Genomic DNA, 15477 nt, shown 5'->3' with positions numbered 1-15477 from the left:
CAGGTGTCTGCCCCGGGATAACCCCGCGCTGCGAGAGGCCAGGCCGGCCCAGCTCCCGCGGGGGCTCCGCCGGCCCGAGGCCAGAGAGGCGGGAGACTGGCTGGCGCGCCCGGGCTCCTCGGCGGGCGGCACAGACAGGGTCCGCACCTGGGCGGGGGCGGGGGGCGGAGGAATGCAAGGAGGAGGAGGGGGCGGGGGCCCGCCGGGCGGAGGGGGGCCGCTAGGCCAGGAGCGGGGCGGGTGCAGTTCGGCAGTCGCCACCTGAGAGCCCTGGTCCCCACTGCCGTCACAGCGGGTCGCCTTGGCCGTCTGGGCGGGAGCCAGCGGGCAGACGCGGCGGCCGTGAGACCGGCGCTCCTCTGCCCGCAGCCGTCCGCGGAAGGTGAGCACCCTTCCGGGGCGAGGGGGAGGAGGCCGGGCCGCTGCTCGAGGTCGGTCTCTGCCGAGGACGGGAAAAGGGGGAGGGGGGGATGGAAATGGCTACTTGACGCTGACACCCCGGTCCGGATGACGATCGGGGGTCCTTCGGGGAGCTGCCATCTCTCTCATTCTCTTTCTCTCGCCAGGGCCTCTCGGGGATTCGGTCTCTCCCTGTCTCTCGTCTCCCTCGGTCTCGGTCCGTCTGGAGCGCTCTCCGGCCCTGTCGCCGGTGAGTGCTGGCTCTCCCGCTCTCCCTGCTCGTTCCGCGTCCGTCAGGGGCGCGCTCACCAGCTCGCTCGGCCCAGAAGCGGGAAGTCTACCTGCCGTGAGCCGGCTTCCCGAGCGCGCGGGGCTCCGCCTGCCGCCCTCGGGCGAGCTCCATCCGCTCGTGCCCGGGGGCGCACGGCCACCCCGCTGTCGCCTCTCGCCAGCAGCGCACCGTCTAGGCGGGCCACCTGCCACCTAAGGCACCGACCGCCTCCCTCTGCGTGCGGAGCCACCGAGGTGAGTGTGCGCGTGCCCCTTCCTTCCCTCCCGCTGCTGCCCGGCTGCCCTGGCTCGAGTTGAGTGGAGAAACGAGGCAACCGCGGCGAAGCCAGCCTGCGGCCGCTTTCCTTTCCAAAGAGTGGCCGGAGGGCCCGGTAGGCCCCTCGGGCGGCCGCCGCGCTTCTGCTAACCCCGGCCCCCTCCGGGCCTGGAAACTCGGCGTTTCGGGGCTCGGGGCCGGCGGGGTCGCGGGCGGGGCGGCGTGGCTTCCCCTTTAAGGCCAGAGCCGCTCGTCGCCGCGAGTGTGAGGGTGTGTGAGTGTGCGGCGTGCGTGTCTCCTCCTCCCCGAGTGACACAGCAGTGAGAAATGCCTATCAGTAACTTAAACCCCCGAAACTCCACCTTCCGGGCGCGCGGCGCGGAGCCGGGCGGTGGGAATGGAGCGAGCAGATTGAGGCCGCCGCTGCAGCGCCGCCGGCATGAACTTGGCTGCGAGCTGAAGCGGCCGGAGGCGGGCGGGCGCGGGGGCACCGGCCGCTAGCCAGAGGTGATCTGCAATCGGGCCGGGCCGCTCGGCGGGCGCCGGAGGCCAGACTGCCCGCGCCGGTGGCCGCCCGCCCCTCGGGCATTGCCCCCGCCGCCGCCGCGGGAGCTCCGCAGCACGGTAAGGCTGAGGGCGGGCGCGGGAGGTCCGACTGCTCTGGGGGCGCCGGGCTGCACTTGTGGCCCGCACTTGTGGTCCCCGTCGCGGAGAAGCGGGGGCCCGGGGATACTGAGAGCCGGGGGACCCCGAAGTTTGCTCCGAGCACACGGCCCACCTGGCGCTGCGCGTGGTCGCCCCCTTCTCGGACTGGCTGGGCCGAGCTCAGCGCAGCTCGCATCGCCCGGGACTGTGGCCTGTGCCTGCACCCCGGCGCCCGCCGGGCGTCTGGAATCGGGTAGGGGCAGTCGAGTACCGAGAAGGGAAGGCAGAGGGGCGCGGGCCACGAGGGCTCCCCCGGCCGCGCCGGGCTACCGGGAGGCTCCCGCTCCGACCCGGCGCACCCCGGGCCGCTCGCAGCCCGGATGCCACCGGCGACGCTGCCTTCGCATACCGGCTCCCAGAGCTCGGGCCAGTCGGCAGTGGGCGCTGGGCGCAGGATTTCCCCCAACCCCACCCGTACCCAGTTTGCCGCCACCGAGCGGGAGTGTGGAGTGTGCGCGCGCCGAGCCCGCCGCCTTTCGCTCCCTCCCCTGCCAAATTCTCTGGAGAGCAGCCCTGAGCAGAGCTGGCGGCTCGAGGCAGCCCCGACTGGGCTCCTGCCCGGAGCTCCCAGCGCCCCCGCGCCCCGAGCTCCCAGGCCTCGGAGCGGCAACACAGCCCGGCGCCCGGCGCCCGGCGCCAGCGAGGGCGGGCGGGAAGCCCCCCGGAGCGCCGCCAAATACTTTTCACGGCCAGTTGGCTCGGCCAGGCTCCGTCCCGATGCAGCGTGTCCGAAGCCGCTTGGAAAGCTGGCCATACGGTCTGATTTTGATCCGTGATTAAATTCGGACTGAGCAGACACTAATAGGATTAGCTTGCAGAAAACTGCCCTGAAGTCGTCGGAACCTGAGCAAACAGACGCACTTCGGGCCGGGGGCTTCGCCCCGCCGCGCTTCTGCAGCTGGGTGCGGCCGAGCGGGACACCCCGAGTGTGGGTGGGAGTGTGTGCGCGGGCGGGAGCACAGGATGGCTGAGGGAGGTGGAGAGAAGCGACTCCACTTGCTGGGGTGGCTTGTCGTTTTTTGGCAGCAGGAGGAATTCTCCCCCCCCCCCCGGCCCCAGGGCGCCGTCCCCACGGCGAACGTGCCCTTTGCGGGTAGCCAACCAAGGCCAGCTCCGGGACATTGTGAGGGCGAGCGAGCTGGGCGTACGAGAGGCGGCCGCGCTGGAACAAAGACGCAAAGTCTCCCCGAGCCTGAGCAATTTCGAAAGAGTTGGTTGGGAAGAGGGCCCGAGTCTCCCGGGGGAGACCCCCGCGGGGATCGCGCCGCCCCCGCCGGCCCGGGCCCCGCGGCCGGGCGATCCCGTTCCCAGGCTGCGGCAAGCCGGAGGGCAGCATCGCAGCGGGGCAGCCCAGCCCTCCGCAGGCGTGGGCCGCCTCCCGGGTGCCCACGGGCCGGGTGGTGTCGGCCTCGCTCCCGCTGGGGCTTCCCGGCCGCCGCCGCCGCCGCTCGGGGCTCCCGGAGGCCGCGCAGCTTCTTCCCCCACTCCACCTCTTCTTGTCTTTATAGATTCCCCCCTCCCTCCCACCCCCGCCGCCGTTGCTGCCGCCGACAATCCGCTTTATAAAAAGCCCCTTTGTTTCCCTGGAGGCTGGAGAGAGGGAAGGGAAAAGGGACGCAGAGGCAGGGGGCGGGGGCGAGCCGCCCGGGACAGGAGGGCAAGTGTAGGCGGTGGGGAGGAGGCTGGGTCTCGAATCCCCTCCGCAGGAACCCCAGAAGGCGTGGGGAGCCCCCGGCTCCTGGCGCCTGCAGCGGGCCCGGCAGCCGGGCGGTGGACACCCGGGGCCCCCGCGGCCCGGACGGCTGGGCTGGCGGCTCGGCTAGCGGGCGGGCGCGGAGGCCAGAGGCGGCGCACGCTCGGCGGGTTGGGCAGACGCCGCTCGCCGCTGCGCTCGCCGGGCGCGGGCATAGGGGGCGCTCTTTCCTCGGTTTCGCTTTGCAGCCCGCGCCCCTCGCCGCCTAGACTCAGGGCGGCTGTCGCACCTGCCGGTGGCCAAGACGACGGCTGAGACGACGGCGGCGACTCTGAGGCTAACGCCACCCCGCGGCTGCGCTCCTCCCTCCTCCCGCGCCCTCCTGCCACCCCCAGCCCCCTACACAGGGGCTCAAACGCTCCGCGGGGCCTCTTTGTTTGCACGGAGGGAGGGCGTTGGAACTGCCACCTCCGAGGTTCGTGTAGCTCGGGCAGGCGGTAGGGACGAGGATGCACCTCCGGAACGTGCGTCAGCCTACCGCCTCTGACGGAGCCAAGGCCCTGCACTTGGGGGTGTCCGGGACCCACGGGTTCCCGGCACTAGCTGGAGTGAGGATTCAGCCGGCCCCTATCCCTTACACCTGCCCTGCCCCCCAAACTTGCGGGAACTCGGACTTGCGCGGAGGAATGTTAAACATAATGTTTGGAGTAACCTTTAGCCAGCCTGTCGGCCTGGCCGGCCCCGCCCCCGACCCCCGGACCGGTCCGCCTCTCTACTTGTAAAGTTTGTTCGGAAGGGGAATACTGACAATAAGAAAAATTGACAAATAAGGAGAAGTGGGCGGGGCCCAAACTCGACTGGTAGGTCTCCTGAGCGAAGTCAAATTCCTCCCGGTCTCTCGCCAGCTCCACCCCCTCTTCCCATTTAATCTCCCGGCGACACAGTGTGTGTGCCTTTTCACATATCTTTCCCCTGCTCCGCTCTCCTCCGATCTCTGGAGGGTATTCGTAAGTGCTGGTCGAACATTTGTTCTCTGGTCTTTGGAACAGAAGGAAGCGTTAACTCCCCCCCACCCTCGAAACACACACATCCCAACTGCATCTAAAACCACAAGAAAGTACTCAAAGGGTAAACTGTGGGCTCTACCTTCTCCTCCCCCTTTGTGCTTCCCTTCTGGAACACGATCATTGGAAAATAAAGCTGCTGATGTGCGAGATGGAACATATGGTTCCTCCATAAGAGAGAAGCTGAAATGGCCTTGAACCTGCCGGACAGACCAGCTGTTTGCTGCCAGCCAGAGCAGCTAATCAGCTTCTTCCCCTTAAAGTAACAGCCCTCTTTGCTCTTGATGACCAGTTTGCATATTAAATAGGATATTCTCCAGAGGAGAAACGTGATGGGCTCCTATATTGCTTTGTGCTTTGGTAGTTCTGCAAAGCTGGTCCCCTGCCCTGAGGGCTGCCTTGGCCTCACCCCACTCGTGCCTCCAGCGTTTGAGTGTGTTTCCTTCCACACTGATGTACTAACGTTGCCCAAAGTGGAACCTGGGAAGGAGGCGGGAAAGGGGAAAGAGAGCCAGGCTGAGAGATTCCCAGATGCCCAGGAGGAAGTCTCTGTTTTGTTGGTACTGGCTTTAGAAAAACTAGCAGTTCTCTCCCCACCCCTTAAAAATATCACAAAGAGCTGCAGCTCTTCCTTATAAGATCTGCTTAAAAATCATCCTCTTCCGGCTGTGACCATTTTCAGTTTTCCTTCAGTACAGTGCGTTTGAGAAGGGGGGGGGGGGGGGAAACAGTTTGGCATTGGAAGAAGAAAGGCTTGAGGAGATACGAGGAAATTCCATGTTAGGAAATCATTAGCAAAGGGTGACTTCGTCTGTTTTCCTGCCACTGACGCTGACAGTGACACAGATGTGTGGGTTGAAACAGGAACGTCATTGAATTTTTAAACTCAACCAGAAAATAGCCTGTTGCTTGGGTGGGAGCGGGGCCATACATTCACTGCATCTTAAGGTAGGAGATTTACTGTTGTTGATTCTTTTCACTAAGGAAAGGGATTTTGTCAAGCTTAGCCAGCACATTTAATATCATTTTTTCCCTTTTAAGTGGATCACCCAAAGGCTTAAAATGCACCTGTTAATAGATCAGCCCTAGGAAATCAACTGCTGTCTGTTTAGGCTTCTGAAATGGGCAGAAACTGACCTTAGGCAAGTGGTCCTTCTGACGGTAGAACCACTCTCCTCCTTTAAGGGGGCTTCCTATCTGCAGTAAACTTTTTTACGATTCTGATTTTTTCTTTCTGCAGCGCTGCATCAGAGAGATAATTAGCCTAGGAGCTGGGAAACTTGTGTTCTAGAACAGTCTCCCAACTAATTAGCACAGTGGTCTTGGGCAAGTCAGTCCTCCCTCCTTGTCCCTCTACCACCACGACCTCGGAGTCCGAGTCCCTTCCAGCTCTGACATACTGTGATTTGTGAATGAAATAGTCATTTTCTGGGAAACTGAAATGCTGTCGGGGATAGCAGCTAGATAGATAAAGAAATGGGACTGAGATTTTGAGGGGCAGCGAGAAGAGGGAGGAGGAAAAAAGGACAGAAGGTCAATCCAAACAACATGGAAGTCGAAATTGTTCCCTCTCTGTATCTTTCACCCATGTGAACATCTAACCCAGAAGCCTGGATGGTGGAGGCTGGGAAGCGACCCTGAGGGCTTCCTGTCCGGTACCCTTAATCCGGTGGTCTCAGGACCTACTGACGGCAGGCCTTCTCATCATTGGGTTGGTTTCCAGATAACGAGATCCAAACTCTCTGAAATTAGACTGGCATGTTTCCAAAGGACTCATCTAATATAGAACAGATTTGCTGCTTTGCAGTTATTCAGCAAAGGTTTCAAGGACAAAAAGGCCTTCCCTCTCCACACATGTGCCCCACTGGAGTATATGGGCTCTGAACTCACTGCTGAACCTTTTCTTCCTAGACCACCTGGGTATTTTTTAAAAATCACATTACCAACCTGGAGGACGCAGCAGCCATGCAAGGATCTGCCACTGTCCTGCTTCATGTTAATATTGATTTTTTTTTTAACGGATGGGGGGGGTAGACATTATGAAGGAGGACCTTTTATCCTCTGAGCTCTTTAGCAATTATCTTGCTGCCGTAAATGTTGATACACATATAATGGATGTAACTAAAAAATCTCCTTATCCAAGCAGAAGAGGCTGAGTGTTTGTTGGAGCAGATAGAATGCTGAGAGTGTGAATAGACCGACCCAGATGTGCTGGGGAGGGAGATAAACGATGGGGGAACAGGAGTCAGTTACTATGGATCAGCACAATAAACCAATTCCCATCATACACCTCTCACAACGCCAGCCACCGACGTAACCTAGGCAGCAGCAGTCAACTGTACGGCAGGAAAGGAGCGTCACGAAGCTCAGTTGGAACAATCTGATTTTTCAGACATTGAGTCCTGAAACATCTTCCAGACTTTGAGAGAGAAACTTCATAAATCTGTGTGAACCTGACGGGGTTTTATGGCAGTGTTTATTACTTGTTTCTGTCATCACTGTGTCATCATTTCATCTGCAAATGTAGCAAAGGAGGAACAGCGGGGAGCCCTCGGGCAGCGAGTCAGGGGCGGGTCACTGTGGGGATGAGGGGCGTGGCTTGTGTTAACACTGTTTACCTGGGAGGAGTTCGATGCACAGTCCCAGTGGGGTCCTGCTCACAAATGACCAGCCTGGGCGACTGAAGCCCCAGGAGCATTTTCTGCAGGGGGAGAGGATGGAAGCAAAAAGAGTTGGGTTCCCTCCCTCCCCCACCCCATTGCTTGCTTTCTTCTCCCCATTCACAGAACCTCTCCAGTTTCCTTAGGGCCTCAAGTCCCCCCACCTAAAATCTGACCTCTTCATGATTTCCAAAGCAATCAGATTTGTCACAGCCCAGAAAGCTCCCCCGGAGTGAGGCATAGCGAGGGGCTTTGCTGACTGTGGGCTCTGCAGAGTGAAGGCTTCCAGAGACAGGGCTTAAGTCCCGCCCCGGCTGCCCTCTGACCCTGGCGCACACAGTGCCCCTTTACATACAGCCCAGTCCCAGCCTCGAAGTGGGGTCCCAGCCACTTCCCCTCCCGGTGTGCCCTGCTGCTGGCTCTGCCCAGTAAATAATCATCAAGTGCGGTTTGGGAAATGCCACTTTCTTAAGGCTGAGGGTTGTTCCATGAGGCCCAGAGGAGGATGGGGCCGATCGTGGGATTTCATCACGTGCTTCCCCCTTTCCTCCACCTGTGGAAATACCTGGACTCGAGGCCACAGGGACACAGTTCTGCTGATTCTAGAAGAAGCCACTGGACGCCGCGGGGCCTGAGATAGTGAATGGCATCTGCGTCAGAAGGGCCTGGTGGCCCCGGCTGGTGCCTCCCCTCTTTGGAGGGCAAGTGTGGGCCTTTGGGAACTGGAGACAGGACAAAAACCAAGTCAGGTCACCCTGAATGATTGGGACAATCTCAGGTCCTCTGTCCAGTTGTCCCGAGTCCCCCTCCCCCATCCTTAACAGTGCTTTTCTGTTTTGCTCAGCGTTTGAACCTGAAACCCCCATGTGACATGGAGGGCGAGGGGAGAGGATCCAGCTTTGACTTCCTTTTCGCGGGCCCAGTAGCCAGCTGACCCGAGTTCCTGCACAGAGTGGGCATAGACGAACCAAGGCACTACATACTCAGATGCTGAAAGAATTTTCAAGCTGCAGGAGTAAAGCCCTGTGACTTTACAAGAGAAAAAGTAGGGCCCAGAGAGGGGGCCCGACTTTCCTGAGGAGACACAGTGAGGGGAGCCCTAAGGAGATAGAACTCCGGTCTCCTGCTCTCAGTCAAGTACTTGGGTCCGGAATGCCCACTTGGCGCCCATGCTGTGGGCACGCGGGCTTCCCTTTTTGAGGAAGAGCAGGTATGACAGGAGATGCAGCGCGAGGAGAAGGACCAGGTTTAATTGTGGGGTAATGGGATTTGCCCTGGATCAGTGTGTGCTTTGCTTAGCATCGTTAGGATGGCGGAGGGGCATGCTGGCATCAGAAGCCAACGCTTAGAACCAGTTGAAATCGGAGGTTGTAAATGAAGGATCAGACTGGGGCTCAGGCTTTGGTGCCTCCGAAAGGCGTGTGTCACGTCTTGTTTTCAAGTTGCTGACAGAGAGCTGGGCCGCCAGCTCCTTGGAGGGCTCGGCTGGGTGGGCTTTGTTGGCAGTGGCGACGGTTGTTTGGGCTTTGCTCTTAATGAGATCTCAGTGTCAAGATCTGTCTCTGGAAGTTGCAGCGCCGACCTCGGAATTCTAAGTGGGAGAGTAGTTTCGGTGCAGTTGCCGGCGTCACACGCTTTGCGTGTCTAATTCTCAAAGACTGGCGTGCGTTATGCTGGGTTTGGGGCGGAGGGAGTTCCTAAGCCGCTTGTCTGTCAAGGATTAATTTAACCTCTAATTACTACATTTTCTTCGCAGTTTGCTGCACAAACATGTTGTAACAAAAGCTCAAAGAAGTATGCCATTTCCTTTCGCCGCCGCTCTCCAATTCGTCTGGGGGGGATACGGAGTCAAATCGGACACACTTGGTGTTAAAATAATGGTGCTGACATTCGAATGAAAGTGAACGATCTGGTTGTTTCTAGTGACCCCCCAGCGATGGGGTACAGAGTATTATGGTTATATGCTATGATTGTATATTATTATCGTGGTCCTCGCAGGCCTCAAAACGAGCCCTGAAAATATGGGAGAGTGTCGCCACATCAATCCCACTGGGGCAGCCAGTACTCCCGACACGTGGCCCGTGTGTTGCCTTTGGAGCGTGACTAATGCCCTGCACTGGAGGCCAGCCTGGAAGCGCTTCCTGCCCGCTAATAGGGCAAGGTGGCGAGGTCTGGACCCTCAGTAGAGGTGAGGCCATTATCAAATTGGAGCCTCCCGAGGGCCTGCTCCCTAGGCAGAACCCGTTCAGAGCGCAGCGACAGTGAAATTGCAAGATTAAGCTACAGGGATTCTCCAAGCAGGCTGTTCTCCCTCCTCCTCCCTGTGCCCCACCCCCGCCAGAGCAGCAGCCTTCCCCAAACAGCGGCAGCGACTGTGGCAGTCAGAGGCCCGTTTCCCACCCCGGGGTGGCTGGAAAGTCTGGCTTCTCAGAGCCGGGGCAGGAGGCCTTCGCGGCATCCTTTGCTTTCTCTTTCCAAGTGCACGGAAATAGACTTGTGGGATGAGAGTGCCGAGCTGGTGAGCCAGTTGTGGGGCTTTGCCTCCCGGCCCGGCAGTCGTGGAGAGCCAGACTCGTACACTCTCGCACACGCACCCCTATCTCAGGAGCCCAGAAGCATGATTGCTCTTCGTTTCCTCCCACAAAGGAGAGGCACTTTGCCTTTTCGAGCACGTTTTGTCCCAGGAGTCGAGAACAAGATGCTGTCATTGTTTCTCTTAGTATCCTCAGCCCATCCTTTCTGCAAGGCGGGACCCAGATAGAAAGGGCTAGGTCTGCAGCCCTTGTTCCCCCCATGGCTGAGGACAGGCTGCCTGGCCTTTTCAGTCATGCCTTGGGGTTGGCCCTCTGCAAAATTCTGAGCAAAGTCGTTTGGGTTCAGTCCCCCCATTTTTCCCTTCCTGGGTCCTAGACCTGTCCCCTCGCCCTTAGCTGCAAAGGCACCATCCTCAGCCCTGTGTGTCTTAATGTGACTCCCTTACTTGGGAGAATCTGGAACCTCTGACTTGAATTATGGTAAGTAAGGGTTTGCCATGCCTTGGAGAGCATGTGCTCTTCAGTGCTCGGGTAGGAGGGGTTCAAGGGTTAGGGAGGGCCTCTGGGCCCCCCCCTCCCCAAGTGGCATCATGCCCACGTAAAGCTGGTTCTGTCCATGAGATTGGAACACGGCCAGGCTCACCTGGCTGCCAAGCCTCTTCTGAGCTTGGTTTCAGGGAAGCCGACCTTAGCTGGTCTCCTGATTCCTGTCTCTCTGGAGCAGGGGCAGCTCTGTGCCTTTTGTGGGTCACGGACTTCTTTGCGAATTATATGCAAAGTTGTGTCTAATTGCAGGGGCTCATAGATCCTTCTAGAAGCCCATTCATGGTTCCCTCAGGGATCCTTCGAGACAGGTTAAGAACACCTCAGCATGGTGCCTTGGGCTGTGCCAGATTGCGGGGTCACCGCTGGTTACCACACGGGCAGAAACGCTGTGCTGTGGTGGGAAGAACAGTGCGCTTTGCCATTGGTGCCTGTTGACCAGCTGCGGGATTTTAATCAAGTCCGTGAAATATGAGAAGGCTGGCCCCGCCCAGTGCAATGGCATCGTGGGAGATTCCAACTAGACTGTGTTGGAGAGACCGTCTTGCAGACGGCAAGCTCGGCCAGGCTCTTGGGTTGCTGACTTACCATTTGGCCTGTGAAATTAAACAAAAGAAAGGCAGGTCTCTTTTGAGGTGAACAGTCCTTTTGTCCCTTCTTTGACATTACGACCAGCCTTTGACCAACAGCTGAAGCCTGTGCGCCTGGAGCCCGTGCTCTGCGGCGGGAGAGGCCACGACAATGAGAAGCCCGTGCACTGCTCGCTGCAACTAGAGAAGGCCCGTGCACAGCAGCGAAGACCCAACGCAGCCAAAAATAAAAACAAATAAATAAATAAATTGAAAAAACATACCCAAGGTGAAAGAACTTATGCCAATTAATGATGTGTCATGGATACAAGAGTGAACAAAACAGAAAAAACCCTCGTGGATGATAGTCTAGTGGGGGAGACAAACAATAGGCAAGATTAATAAGTAAAAACTATAGTATGTTTGAGGCAATGTGTCTTGAAGCAAAATAAATCAGGGAAGGGAGTTGGGGGACGTCACGTAAGGGTGCACTTTTTTTTTCTATTAAAGTATAGTTGATTTACAATGTTGTGTTAGTTTCTGGTGTACAGCAACTATTCTTTTTCAGAGGCTTTTCCACTGTAGTTTATTACAAGGTATTGAAGATAGTTGTCTGTGCTATACAGTAGAAACTTGTTGCTTGTCTATTTTATATATGTTAGTTTATCTGCTAATCCCATACTCCTAACTTATCCTTCCCCCACCCTTTTCCCATTTGGTAACCATTAAGTTTGTTTTCTATGTCTGTGAGCCTGTTTCTGCTTTGCAAATAAGTTCATCTGTATCATTTTTCTAGATTCCACATATAAGTGATATCACACGATATTTGTCTTTCTGTCTGACTTATTTAGTATGATAAGCTCTAGGTCCACACATGTTGCTGCAAATGGCAATATTTCATTCTTTTCTTAACGGCTGAGTAATATTCCATTGTGTATATATACCACATCTTTATTTATTCATCTGTCAGTGGGCACTTAGGTTCTTTCCATGTCTTGGCTATTGTAAACAGTGCTGCTGTGAACATTGGGGTGCATGTATCTTTTCAAATTAGAGTTCTTGTCTTTTCTGGACATATTCCCAGGAGTGGGATTGCTGGGTCATATGGTAGTTCTATTTGTAGTTTTTTAAGGAACCTCCATACTGTTCTCCATAGTGGCTACACCAATTTACATTCCCACCAACAGTGTAGGAGGGTTCCCTTTTCTCCACACCTTCTCCAGCATTTATTATTTGTAGATTTTTTGATCATGGCCATTCTAGCCGGTGTGAGGTGATACCCCATTGTACTCTTGACTTGCATTTCTCCAGTAATTAGCAATAGTGAGCATGTTTTCATGTGCCTGTTTGCCATCTGTGTGTCTTCTTTGGAGAGATGTCTATTTAGGTCTTCTGTCCATTTTTTGATTGGTTTTTTTTTTTTGATACTGAGCTGTATGAGCTGTTTGTATATTTTGGAGATTAATCCCTTGTTGGTCACATTGCTTGCAAATATTTTCTCCCATTCCAATTCATTTTGTTTGTAGTTTGCTGTGCAAAAACTTTTAGTTTAATTAGGTCCCATTTATTTATTTTTGCTTTTATTTCCATTACTCTAGGAGACAGATTCAAAAAAATATTGTTGCGATTTACGTCAGAGAGTGTTCTGCCTATGTTCTCTTCTAGGAGTTTTATGGTGTCATGTCTTATATTTAAGTTTTTAAGCTATTTTGAGAGTTTCTTTTTGTGTATGGTGTGAGGGTGTGTTCTAACTTCATTGATTTACATGAGGCTGTCCAGCTTTCCCAACACCTCTTGCTGAAGAGACTGTCTTTTCTCCATTGCATAGTCTTGCCTCCTTTGTCTAAAATTAATTGACCATAGGTGTGTGGGTTTATTTCTGGGCTCTATTCTGTTCCATTGATCTATGTGTTTGTTTTTGTGCCAATACCACACTGTTTTGATTACTGTAGCCTTGTAATATTGTCTGAAGTCTGGGAGGGTTATGCTTCCAGCTTTGTTCTTTTCCCTCATGATTGCTTTGTCAATTCTGGGTCTTTTGCAGTTCCGTATAAATTTTAGGATTATGTGTTCCAGTTCTGTGAGAAATGTCATGGGTAATTTGATAGGGATGGCATTAAGTCTGTAGATTGCTTTGGGTAGTCTGGCCATTTTGACAATGTTAATTCTTCTAATCCAGGAGCACAGGATATCTTTCAATTTCTTTGAATCATCTTCAATTTCATTTATCAATGTTCTATAGTTCTCAGAGTATAAGTCTTTTACCTCAAGGGTACACTTTTAAGTAGGATGGCCAGCAAGGACCTTGAAGCAAAGGTAAGATCTGAGCAAAAACTTGTAAAACCATTTATCAACTAGGCCAGTTCTGCCCACTAGAAATATAATGCAAGCCATAAGTACGAGCCACACATATACAATTTTAAATTTTCTAGTGGCCACATTAAAAAAGTAAAAAAGAAACATGAAATTAACTTGAATAATATGTTTTATTTAACCCAATCTATCTAAAATTATGATTTCAGCATGTAATCAGTCCAAAAAATGTTGAGATATTGTACACAGTTTTTGTTTTATGATGCTAAGTCCTCACATTCCAGTGTATGGTTTGCACTTACGGCACATCTCAGTTCAGACTAACCACATTGCAAGCGCTCAGTAGCCACATGTGGCCAGTGGCTACCATATTGGAAAGCACACAACTAGACTATTCAAGTTAAACGTTCTCATTTTAGTAGGTCACTGATGAACTGTACTTTATAGAGTGCTTTCTTTGCTGACTGGGCTGAAATTATTTAAAACAGATAATATTGCTAATCATCATTAACTTACATAAGTTTTTTCACCATGGGTATTTAGTAGCCTTTTATATCTTAAGTCTCATATGTCTACTGTCCATCCATCCATCCACCCATCCATCCATCCATCCATTCTCCAAATTGGCTCTACTGGAAAGGAGCCCTCTGATTCTCAGTTTTTCTGCCTCATGGTCTGGGTTCTGAACGCGGACCTAGAGGGAGTTCAGTGGACCAGCTGGTGTCCGCCACACTAAGCTGGGCTTGAGGGTCATTGGAGACAGGTCGTTTGTTGGGAAGAGGCTCCAGTTTTGACTTGAAATTTATCAAAACATCAGTTAGCATTCCCGGAATGCCTGTGTGTACCTGATACTCCTGTCCCGTTGCCTCTTGTAAACCCATGCATCAACTGTGAATATTTTCTAACGGTTGGCCCTCCGGCCTCTAGTCTACACTATCTCTCTGGTGGGTTAATTGATCACTTCTAAGCTTCTTAAATTTAAGTTTTAGCTTGACATAAATTCAGACTTCAAGAAAAGTTGGGACTTCCCTGGTGGCACAGTGGTTAAGAATCCACCTGCCAATGCAGGGGACACGGGTTGGAGCCCTGGTCTGGGAAGATCCCACGTGCCGCAGAGCAACTAAGCCCCCGCGCCACAACTACTGAAACCCACGTGCCACAACTACTGAAGCCCACGCACCTAGAGCCTGTGCTCCGCAACAAGAGAAGCCACCACAAGGAGAAGCCCATGCACTGCAACGAAGAGTAGCCCCCGCTCACTGCAACTAGAGAAAGCCTGCGCGCAGCAGCGAAGACCCAATGCAGCCAAAAATTAATTAATTAATTAATTTTAAAAAACAACAACGAAAAAGAAAAGCTGTAAGAATAATAGAAATAATTTCTTTTTTCTTATTTTTTGAATTTTATTTTTTTTATACAGCAGGTTCTTATTAGTTATCTACTTTATACATATTAGTGTATATATGTCAACCCCAATCTCCCAATTCATCCCACCACCACCACCCACACCCCTGCTTCCCCCACCTTGGTGTCCATAAATTTGTTCTCTACATCTGTGTCTCTATTTCTGCCTTGCATACCGGTTGATCTGTACCATTTTTCTAGATGAGTTCAAATAATTTCTGAATATCTTTCTACTCAATTCCACAAATATTAACATTTTACCACATTTTCTCTGTTTATCTGCTCCCCCCTACACACACACACGTGCACGCACACACACACACACACACACACACGCACATACATTTCTTTTTCTAAATTGTGTGATAATACATTGCAGACACAATGCACTTTTATCTCAAAACACTTGAATGTATATTTCCTAAGAATAAGACATTCTCTTGCATAAGCACGGAACGTTGATCAAAATCAGGAAGCTAACATTGGTACCAGTCTAATCTAAAGACCTTCTTCGGATATTAGTGATTGTCCCAATAATGTCCTTTATCACAAAAGAAAATTCAGGATTATACGGTGCATTCGGTCATTATGTCTCTTACATCTCCTTTAAACTGGGACAGTTCTTCAGTTTATCTTTGTGTCATTGATATTTGTGAAGAGTACAGGCCAGTCATTTTGCAGAATGTCCCTTATTTGGGGTTTGTCTGATGTTTCCTCATGATTACATTCACGTTCTGCACTTGCTTAATGCGGTCGTTGGCCATGTTTCTCCACAATCAAATTACTATTTTTTCCTTGGTAATTAATAAGGATCTTATGGGAATATATTTTGAAAATATGTCGATAAATTGTTACTCTGCAAAGTTTCACTCCCTAGCTTAACATCCATCAATGATCCTTGCCTGAGGCAAGTTTATCATTCTGGTTGCCAAATAATGAATTTCTAATTCCATTATCCCTTCTATATTTGGCTTTCTACTGGAAGAGAGTGTTCTTTCTGCCACCATTTACTTACTTCTGTCTTTATTTATATCAGGTGAACTCAT

General features: G+C 53.2%; 1 protein-coding gene across 8 annotated transcripts in view; it reads left to right on the top strand.

Moving 5' to 3' along the window:
• Positions 1-1297: 1297 nt before the first annotated feature.
• MAMLD1 (mastermind like domain containing 1) overlaps positions 1298-15477 on the top strand; it is a 116098-nt gene continuing 101918 nt past the window's right edge. For 3 of the 8 annotated variants that reach the window (XM_073799552.1, XM_073799551.1, XM_073799549.1), the window contains exon 1: positions 1299-1570. The gene's annotated coding sequence lies outside the window, so the exon portion shown is untranslated. Of the gene's footprint in view, positions 1571-15477 lie in introns of all 8 variants that reach the window. The other 5 variants (XM_073799548.1, XM_073799546.1, XM_033849654.2 and 2 more) reach the window with 3 other exon arrangements.

Source organism: Tursiops truncatus, chromosome X (assembly GCF_011762595.2).
Source record: "Tursiops truncatus isolate mTurTru1 chromosome X, mTurTru1.mat.Y, whole genome shotgun sequence".
NCBI classification, from domain to species: Eukaryota; Metazoa; Chordata; class Mammalia; order Artiodactyla; family Delphinidae; genus Tursiops; species Tursiops truncatus.
This window is presented reverse-complemented; position numbering and strand designations above follow the sequence as displayed.